The sequence below is a fragment of the Anomaloglossus baeobatrachus genome, chromosome 5, assembly GCF_048569485.1.
Source record: "Anomaloglossus baeobatrachus isolate aAnoBae1 chromosome 5, aAnoBae1.hap1, whole genome shotgun sequence".
Classification (NCBI taxonomy): Eukaryota; Metazoa; Chordata; class Amphibia; order Anura; family Aromobatidae; genus Anomaloglossus; species Anomaloglossus baeobatrachus.
Genome location: NC_134357.1, coordinates 20,215,637 through 20,226,750, shown reverse-complemented (window position 1 = coordinate 20,226,750; position 11,114 = coordinate 20,215,637). Strand labels below are relative to the sequence as shown.

Below are 11,114 nucleotides of genomic sequence, written 5' to 3'. Positions count from 1 at the left end.
TATACTCCCATCCTGCTCATATACTCCCATCCTGTTCATATACCCCCATCCTGTTCATAAACCGCCATCCTGTTCATATACCCCCCCATCCATCCTGCTCATATACTCCCATCCTGCTATATGCCCCCATCGTGCTCATATACCATCCTGGTATATGGCCTGTATCCTATAGCACAGAGAAAAAAAAACCAAACGTTTATACTCACCTTTTCCTCACTCCCTGCAGCCGATCATCTTCCTCTCTGCACCACTGACCTGTGTGTGTGGAGCCGTTCCCATGCAGCACGCAATGTCTTCCTGTCTGTGCCGATCAGCTGACCGGGACAGATCAGCTGACCGGCACAGACAGGAAGACATCGCGTGCTGCAGGGGGACGGCTCCACACACGGGGACGGGTGAGTGCACTGATTCACTGCACCCCGCGCTGATGATGACGCACGGGGAGCAGTGAATACAGCCGCACATGATCACTCCAGGCTGTAATTGCCAGGGGTGATCATGTGGGCCAGCTCTTTACTATGCGCGCGTCCCCGCTCCCCTGAATGAATTCTCTGATGATTAACAAAATGCGATCTCTGATTGAAACATTTCCCACATTCTGAACATGAATACCGTGTCTCTCCCGTGTGAATTCTCTGATGACTAACAAGATGAGATTTCTGTTTAAAATATTTACCACATTCTGAACATGAATATGGCTTCTCCCCTGTGTGAATTTTCTTATGTGTAACAAGAATATATTTTGTGGCAAAACATTTTCCACATTCTAAACATGAATAAGGTTTCTCATCTGTGTGGCTTCTTCAATGCATAGCAAGAGCTACTCTAGTTTTAAAACATTTTTCACATTCGGAACATGAATATGGTTTCTCACTTGTGTGAGTTTTCTGATGTCTAACAAGATCTGATTTAGTTGGAAAACATTTCCCACATTCTAAACATGCATACGGCTTCTCACCGGTGTGAATTTTCTGATGTCTAATAAGATCTACTTTACTTTTAAAAGCTTTGCCACATTCTGGTCATGAATATGGCTTTTCCCCGGTGTGAATTCCCTGATGATTAACAAGATTTGTCCTGCGATTGAAACATTTCCCACATTCTGAACATGAATACCGTTTCTCTCCCGTGTGAATTTTCTGATGACTAACAAGATGTGATTTCTGTTTGAAATATTTACCACATTCTGAACATGAATACGGCTTCTCCCCTGTGTGAATTCTCTTATGTTTAACAAAAATATATTTTGTGGCAAAACATTTTCCACATTCTAAACATGAATAAGGTTTCTCCTCTGTGTGGTTTCTTTGATGCATAACAAGACCTACTCTTGTTTTAAAACATTTACCACATTCTGAACATGCATAAGGCTTCTCCTGTGTGCGAATTTCTGGGGATGAATATGGCTTTTCCCCTGTGTGAATTCTCTGATGATTAACAAAATTTGTCTTCTGAGTGAAACATTTCCCACATTCTGAACATGCATACAGTTTTTCTCCCGTGTGCACGCTATGATGTCTAACAAGATGTGATTTCCGTGTAAAACATTTTCCACATTCTGAACATGAATATGGCATCTCCCCTGTGTGAATCTTCTTATGTCTGACAAGAGCAGATTGACTAGAAAAACATTTTCCACATTCTAAACATGAATACGGCTTCTCCCCTGTGTGTTTTCTTTGATGTATAACAACACCTTGTCTTGTTTTAAAACATTTTTCACATTCGGGACATGAATATGGCTTCTCCCCTGTGTGTTTTCTTAGATGTACTACAAGATATGATCTAGTTGTAAAACATTTGTCACATTCGGAACATGAATACGGCTTCTCCCCTGTGTGTATTCTCTGATGTATAACAAGATTTCCTTTGTTGCTAAAACATTTTTCGCATTCTGAACATGAAACTGACTTATTTCCTTTTAGAGTTGCTGGATACTTCTTATCCATTCTGTGAATTTTACTTTGCTTTTCAGTTTGTGATGAACCAGAAGATAAGGATAGATCTGGGACAATTGCATTTACTTGATTTGTAGCCTGCACGTTCTCAGGATTTTCTGTCTTTAAATCTGACTTCAGATGTCCCGCTGTGCTCCTATTACAGTCATCTACCAAAAAAATTTAATTTAAATATTTCTGAATACAAAAAAAGTGTTGCAATTTTACCAACATCAGTATGTCACATGAGAAACAAGCCCCTGTATAACTCCAATAGAAAACTAAAAAAAAATAAATTTCTTTTACAAATTTCTGAATTTTTTTGTTCAGCACTAAAAATGCAAACCTATACAGAATTGGATAACTGATCTTACTGATCTAAAGAATCATATTTCAACTTCATATTTACCATTAAAAAAACAACAAATGCAATTGCAGGATTTGTTCACCACCTCTCCTTATAGTGCAATGTATAGTAATGTAGAATAAGAGTAATATGCAATTTCATTGGAATAATTAGGGTTGAGAATCCACATTTCCCAGCTCTTTGTCCACTTGGGATAAATATGTTGCTATAGTTCAATAATTTTTTCATATATACATGTAATATTCCCATAGCCTGGCATAGTCGAAGAAGGTAAGAAGATATTCAGCTTTTTTACCACCCTCCTGTATTTATGTCCACATATAGTGTACACCACTGGATATAAAGCATGTGAATATAGGATATTAATATTTTACTTTTATTATTACCATTAAAGAAATATAAATATTGTTAAAATGTCCCTATCAATTCATGGGTTGGGAGAGGAGATGCCCAAGCCCTCAATGTTAATTCCTAGTCTAATATTGGGATTATATTATCCCTTATATAATGAGGAGTGAGAATATTATAATTAATAAGCAGCACTGTGATCATGACACAAATTCTTCTATATGTTAAATGAATAAGGGCGGGATGAAATAGAAACTGAACAAAAACATAAAATACAACATTTGATTTTCGCTTCTATTTTTCATGAGCTAAACTCAAAGATCTAAGACTTTTTCTATGTACAATAGGCTTTTCTGTAGCACCCACGGGGCAAGTGGTTAAATTACTTGTCACCGAACCTGGTGATGTCAGGTCTGGGGATGTCACAGGGTGGCCCTTTCTCCCCGATTTCGTGACCCCGAGGTGTACAATAAAGGAGGGGGTGGTGATGGTGGAGGTTGATTTCGTGACGCCACCTGCGGTGCGCGGCCAGGGAATAGCCGCCGCTGCTGTTGCTGTCCTCCGGGGCGGATGGTAGTAGCAACTGAGGTGTTTCTGATCCCCACAGGTAGAGCGGGCCCCGGGGAAAATGATGAGGGTAGTAGTAAAGGTGGGCAGCAAGTCGCGGGGTGGCGGCGCCAGAAATGACAGGCGGACACATTCTCTGCGGGTTCCAGGTGTTTTACTCACAGTTCTGCCGCTCGCCCAGGAAATACTGGTCACCAGCTGTGATGGGCCCCGTCGAACCCGGATCCTTTAGAGGTCAATGGCGGTGCAATGGACGGTGGGCCCTATCTTCTGGCGCTTGGTGTTGGATCCCCGTGGCCTGTAGCTCTTAGGGATACCTGGTTCTTGAAAAGTGTGTACTTTCTGTCCGTATGCAGGTGTTGCGGGTCCGCTGTGGGGCCTGCCTTGGAACACGACCCCGGATCCTATCTGGCACTGTGCTTCGGGAACTGTAGGGGCCGGAGGGACATGCAATCCCCCAAGCTTGCAGATTTTGGTGGACAACCTGGAGTATAATCCACCCTAGGATTCTGCATCCTGCACATCGCCAAACCCGAGGGGGCAATGAAGCTCTCCCCTCAGCAACTGTATTGACTCCCCCATCCCACCAAAGCCACTGGGAAAAATGTGACTGCTCTGTTGCTCTCCTGCTGGAGAACTCCTGACTGCTGTGTTTGCTCCTCACCTCCCCAGGTGGTTGCTCCTTCCGACCCAGGTCCCGCCACTACTGGTTTGGGGACCCCAGATGTGGTGGTGTCCTAAGGACCCAACCACGTTACCGACCCTTTTTGACCCAAACTTAGCTGGGCCACAGTAAAGGAGGGCAACCTGGTTGTGTGTGTATGAGTTGTGTAAGTGGAACCGGCACCGACCTCCTCTAGACCCGGATTAAGTCAGGTGCAGTACCCTGTGGTGACTGAAGCATCAAGGGCGACACATTTATTTCTCAAATACTGTTCAGAAATTTTTCTAAATCTGTGTGCCTTAGGCTGGCCACAATAAAGTTCACTCTAAAATGTAGTTTTCCAGTGATTGAAGGTGATTTGAATGGGGAGGAGGGGCAGAAAACCAGTGAGTGATCGCCATTTGCTTCATGCAGTGCATCCATTTGCATACAGGTGATCAATTTGGTGACAGTGGCCTGTGGATAGTTTGTCCACTCCTCTTCAATGGCTGTGAAGTTGCTGAATATTGGCAGGAAATTGTCTTTGCTGTCGTATTCGCCGATCCAGAGCCCCAAACATGCTCAATGGGTGACATGTCCGGTGAGTAAGCTGTCATGCAAGAATTGGGATGTTTTCAGCTTCCAGTAATTGTGCACAGATCCTTGCAACATGGGGCCGTGCATTATCATCTGCAACATCAGCTGATGGTGGTAGATAAGGCACAACAATGTCCTCAGGATCTCATCATAGTGTCTCTGTGCATTCAATATGGCATCAATACTGCACCTGTGTTTATTGTCCGTAATATACGCCTGTCCATACCATAACCTCACTGCCACGATGGGCTAGTCTATTACAGTGGTAACATCCGCAAACTGCTCATCCACGCGACACCATACACACAGTCTGCCATCTGCCCTTTACAGTGAAAACCGTGATTCATCTGTGAAGGGAAACGTCTGCAACGTGCCACACACCATCGAATGTGACCATTTGCCCACTCAAGTCAATTACCACTACGTTCTGTAGTTGGTGGAGACCCCCGATGAGAACAATGAGCAGCAGATGAGCTTTCCTGAGACAGATTCTGACAGTTTGTGTAGAAATTCTTTGGTTATGCACAGACTGTTGCAGCCACTGTCCGGGTGGCCCATCAGACGCTCCTGGAGGTGAGGATGCTGGATGTGAAGGTTCCGGGCTGGTGTGGTTGTAGGAGGTTGACAGATGCCCTACAGCCCCCTGAAGATGCCATGGTTATTTTAAGTATTTATATGTTGGATGTTTATTTGTTTGCTCTTGGGTGCACAGTTTTCAGGCACCATTAGGTCCCTGGGCCCTTAGCTTGTAGTTGGGATGGAAGATGGGGCTGATTGAGTTAAAGGTTAAATTGCCCAACAACAGAGAGTTGACAATTGAGATTGACTCAGACAGGGACACCGGTGTGAAGAGTGAGGAAGCTGTACCTGAGGAAGGTATAATGACAGAAACCTAGAAAAATTTGGCCAGACCCTGAGGGTCACCCCAAGAGGTCCGGAGTAAGGGGGAAAAGAAGTTCTCCAGTAGCTAAATGCAGTGAAAGGCACAGAATGACTCTGAAATTGTGGTCCTTGGCTCTAGTGAGACTTCTGGGAAGCAACTGACTTCAGTAGGACCGCTCTAGGTGTGAGGTAACACAGACCTAGGCGAACAGGTCGTCACAGAGACAGTGGTGAAGAAACTCCATCCAGTGGTGTATCAAATCCCTGTGAGAGGGGATGCGGTTGAATCCATGCGGGACTCTATGAATTTACTAGCTACCACTGTGGTGTTGCCGGGAAAGAGAGACCATCTTATAGTAGCTGGAGAGCTGTCCAGGAGGGAGCAGTGTGCAGAAAAAAAGTGTAAAGAAACCAAACTGTAACATGCCTGTAATGTTCAAGCTATGTGCCCGCAGCAGATGTGCTCCACAGAAACTGTGTTGTCTTCAGTAAGATGTTAATTGTTATCTTGGACTCTGTTTCTGACTTAACCCTTAAAGGGAAGGTATCGTCAGAAAAAAAAAAATCAATAACTGAAAAATGTAAAGTAATAATGTTTTAATTAAATATTATTTTTTTAATTTAGCAAAATATAAAAAAAATTAAAAAGTTGATATTTTCCACTGTTAAACACTAGGGGGAGCAGCTTCTGAAATCCTACAAAAATCCCACTGTAGAAAAAGCTCAGATTACAACTGCAGTAAAGTGGGCGGAGTCTGCTCTCCTGTGTGTGATGGCACGCCTCCCCCCTCCTAATCTGAGGGTTTACAAAGGATAACAGAGAATGACATGTAGGGACATAGTGCAGAGCCATTTTGTTGGTGACCAGAAATGTCTAAAGTGTCACCAAGGACAGCAGGAGTATCACACAGGAGAGGATTAGATACACAGCCGTGCAGACAGTATCACACAGGAGAGGATTAGATACACAGCCATGCAGACAGTATCACACAGGAGAGGATTAGATAAACAGCCGTGCAGACAGTATCACACAGGAAAGGATTAGATACACAGCCGTGCAGACAGTATCACAAAGGATAGGATTACATACATAGCCGTGCAGACAGTATCACACAGGAGAGGATTAGATACACAGCCGTGCAGAGAGTATCACACAGGAGAGGATTAGATACACAGTCGTGCAGACAGTATCACACAGATTAGGATTAGATACACAGCCGTGCAGACAGTATCACACAGGAGAGAATTAGATACACAGCCGTGCAGATAGTATCACACAGGAGAGGATTAGATACACAACCCTGCAGACATTATCACCGGTACACACACAGGTACTCACATGCAGTGGCACACAAACACACAAACACACACACACACACACACACACACACAGAGCAGCGGCGGCGGGCATAGCGGGGGCTGGGTAGAGCGGAGGGAGGGGGTGTTATTGGAGATGGTAACGGAGGGGGGGAGGGGTGGCGGGAGAAGAGCGGGGGCTGGGGAGAGAGGAGGGAGGGGGGTGTCATCGGAGACAGTAACGGGGGAGAAGAGGGGAGGCAGCAGTAGCGGGGTCAGAGCGGGGGCTGGGGAGAACGGAGGGAGGGGGTGTCAGAGACGGTAACGGCGGGGGGGAGGGGCGGTGGCAGTAGTGGGGGCTGGGGAGTACGGAGGGAGGGGGTGTCATCGGAGACGGTAACAGCGCGGGGGGGGGAAGGGCGGCGGTAGCAGTAGCGGGGGCAGAGCAGGGGCTGGGGAGAGCGGAGAGAGGGGGTGTCATCGGAGACGGTAACGGAAGGGGAGGCAGCCCGTACTCACACATCCCAGCAGTTGACAGGTGTGAAGTTGAGCAAACAGCATGGCTGTGAGCTCCACAATGATGGCGCTGATCTTCTCCCTCTGCTGTGATCTGGACAGCCCAAGGGGTGCGTCCAGGTCACAGCAGACGCCCACTGTAACGTAAATGATGGGGTCGGATCCCGACCACTGTTCTCTATGCACAGGGGCTGCCATAAAGGAGTGAGTAACTGTCGTTACATACACAGCAAATCCAGTATGGCCCCCAGTGCCTCCAGTAAAATTAGAATTAAATAAAAACGAAATAAGCTGCTATTTTCATTTTGTTATTAAAAATACTTGATTTCATAATCACTATTTTTAATACAAAAATAAAAAAACGCGATACATTCCCTTTAAGAAGCGGGGATGTGGTGTTCCTTGTTGCATTGTGGAGGTAGCAGGAGTGCAGCCCAGAAGAGGAGCGCTGACTGGAAGCAGGGGCTCACCTCTGTTCACGTCTATGGCCCCCTGCCACCCCCACAAAATGGTTACACATGGTCTGTGGTTGTGAGGCCGGTTGGCTATTCTGACAAATTTTCTGATGTACCTTTGGAGACGACTTATGGTAGAGAAAGAAACATTCAATTCACAGGCAACAGCTCTGGTGACATTCCTGCAGTCAGTATGACAACTGCACGCTCCATCAACAATTTCAGCATCTGTGGCATTGTGCTGTGTGATAAAACTGCATATTTTAGAGTGGCTTTTTAAGGTGGCCAGCCTAAGGCACACCTGTGCAATAATCAGCATTTTCATATGCCACACCTGTGAGGTGGATGGATTATCTTGTCAGAGAGGAAGTGCTCATTAAGGCTAGTTTCACACATCTCGCTTTTCGCCGGATTGGCGGATCCGGCGCACTCCAGTACAGTGGGATATAGTACAATGGCAGCGCGGCAACGTCCACGTCACATGATCCAGTCAAATGACAACATGTGACCGGAGTTTGTCGCGCTGCCATTGTACTGTATACACTGTACTGGAGTGTGCCGGATCCGCCAATCCGGCGAAAAGCCAGATGTGTGAAACTAGCCTCACACAGATTTACACAAATTTGTGAACAATATTTGAGAGATAAAGGTCTTTTGTACATAGAAAAAGTATTAGCTCTTTCAGTTCAGCTCATGAAAAATGGGAGAAAAACAAGTGTTGTGTTTATATTTTTAGTGAATCTGGAGAGATCCATTTACCAATTTCAACATAAAGCTGCTGCATCCAGTGGAGAAGAGGAATATGTGATCTGCATTTGTGATGCCCTGGGCAAGCCAGGGGTCACAGGTCATCACACCACCACACCCTACATCCCAGTTAGGAACACCAAAGCTACTAAAATCCTTGTTGCCTTCCTCCAGGGGCTGATGTTCACACCAGGGGGTGGGCCAGGCGGTTGGCTCCGCCCACCGAGGAGTTCACAGCCCTGGAGGCGGGAGGAACCAGGCAGTCAAGTGAGGGAAGTGAAAGTGAGAGGAAGCAAGTCTAGTTAGGGGAGTGAAGGAGTAAACAGCTAAGTGAAAGTGAAGTGCTAGTGGAGCAAAGAAGAAAAGGAGCAAAAGTGAGCGTAGAAAGACCTGAAGTTAGTCCAGCTAAGTGCAGGACAGGTCAGCAAGGTCAGCAACAGCGGTGATCGTCTGGAGGGGGACTGCTCGGAGCTTGCTGGAAGGACCGCGGACAAGTAGTGGCCCGGCGGTCTGGAGCAGTATACGAAGGACAGTCAGCACCAGGGCAGGGGCCTCTCGGACCCCAGCAAGGCTAGGAGTCGCCATAATTTGCCGAATCCATCAGTGAAGGGGACGTCGATCCCCCAACAACCAAGTCCCGACTGAAGGCAAAAGTCCAACCATTAAGGAGGAACACCGCCACCGCCAGGGCACCAGTTCCTCAGGACCAGCGTCTGCGGGCAAAGCAGGGCTCCTCCAGCCCATATCCAAGCCGGGGAGCGGGTTACCGGTGGGAACCCATCGCTACCAACACAGAAACACTAGGTGCAGGTCAAAGGGACATCACCGTTACCTACTGGGAGAGCAAGTGCAGCCGTCCGTGGGAACCGTCTTTCCAGCCGTGTGGTTTACCGTAAAACTGTGTCAACGTCTCAGGCTGAGTGAGTACCACAGTGCCGCAAGGCACAGTGCTGCCCCCGCGTCCCTGCGCCCACCAGGCCCTGCACCTTCCACACCATCACTGGGCCCCGGGATCACCAACCCCTACCCACGGAGGGGCAACACAACACCTGGCTGCTCCGCATCACCACTCCCGGGATCCCCATATTGAGCAGCGGTGGTGCTACAAATCACCACAACCGTGGGTGGCGTCACGGACAATAAACAATCCCCACACCCAAACCCCCCTTTCACTCACGGGCGAGGAGCGCCGCTAGAGTCCCCGGGATCCGGCCCATCGCTCGAGCCACCGAGCAGCAGCAGGCCGCAGCAGCCGCGGCAGCCGGACCAGAGCAGCAGTGGGAGAGCGCGGCGTCCCCTCCTCCGCCCGTGACAACTTGGCGTCACGAACAGGATATTACCGCTCTGCCGTTGGGTAGAGGTGCGCCTTGTGACTGCCGGAGGTATCCGGCTGAAAATTTCCAGAAGTCGCCATCTTTGGCGCGAAAAGTTCCCGCTCGAGCGTCTTCTCGAGTAGCAGAGGCGCGAAGGCCAAAACTCCGCCCCAATAGAGGAGTTTCCGGAAAGAAGCTAAGGGGGACGGAAACAAGATGTCTGCGCCCGACGGAGCCGCTGGAGGAGCGGTGGTCGCAGCCGCAGTGGCACCCGCGGATGGGAATGGGCCTGCCCAGGTCCCGGCCGCACTGGCGAGAGGTGCCGCGGCCCCCGCGCTCGCTCAGGTCATGCCGTTCTCCTTGCCCTATGCGCCCGGAGCTGCCTGGCTACCGCAGTATGACGGGAAACCGGATGCCTTACAGGCCTTCCGGAAAAAGCTTAACCCGTTGCTAGAGCTGTACTCCCTGACTGATAAGCATCGTGCAGCGATAGTGCTAGGCCAGTTAACCGGTGCGGCTGAGCAGGAAGCGGAGACCTGGGCCGAGGGGGACCGGCTCTCTGTAGCCACCATCTTTGAGAAGCTACAGACTGCCTTCGAGACCCGGACTGAAGCTGAGCTGAGGATGCAGTTTTACCAGTGCCGGCAACGGGCTGTGGATAGCATTCGGGACTATGCTTTACGTCTGCAAACCGCCCTCCGCACGTTGAAGCAGGTGAATCCTATTAATGAGGCGGATAGCAACAAGATGTTAGTAGAGCAATTTGCGCAGGGGATGAGGTCCCCTGAGGATCGTAAACAACTCCGGCTGTGGGCCCTGGAACACCCTGATGTGGACTTTGCTGTGTTAAAGGAACGGGCCATTAAAGCACTACAGCCCCCAGCATCAGAAGCCCTGGAGCCAGCCCCGTGGCCCATCGAGACAGCTCCCGTGGTGGTGGCCGCTGCTCTACCAACCTCTCCAACGCCTGCAGCCCCAAGCAGCACTATGGAGCAACTGGCAGCCCAGGTCCGCCGCATGGACGGAGACCTCGCCAAGATTCTTGCTGCACTCCAACCGTTGACCAGATCTCAGCCATCAACACCGATACAGCTTGCCGACAGCCCTGAAGATGTCCCCTGGATGCAGCGGAGAAGTAATAACAATCCGCGGAGCAGGCCTCCCATCTGCTACAAGTGCCGTAAGCCTGGGCACTACATCCGAGAGTGCCCGTTAAACGAGCAACCCCTGGGGCCCCGGGCCAACCCTCAGGAGTAGAACCCCGTGGCCCTTCGGACTGGCGGGACCGGTATATTGGGGCCCGACCCATCATTCCCGTGGTTGTGGACGGCATACCGGTGATGGCTCTCTTGGACACTGGATCCCAGGTAACTACCATACCATATACGTTGTACCAGCGGTATTGGGGGATAGATGAGCTGGCACCACCAGATACTAGTATAACGC

General features: G+C 48.8%; 1 pseudogene; it reads right to left on the bottom strand.

Moving 5' to 3' along the window:
• Nucleotides 1-377: 377 nt before the first annotated feature.
• LOC142310674 (uncharacterized) overlaps nt 378-11,114 on the bottom strand; it is a 31,981-nt pseudogene continuing 21,244 nt past the window's right edge.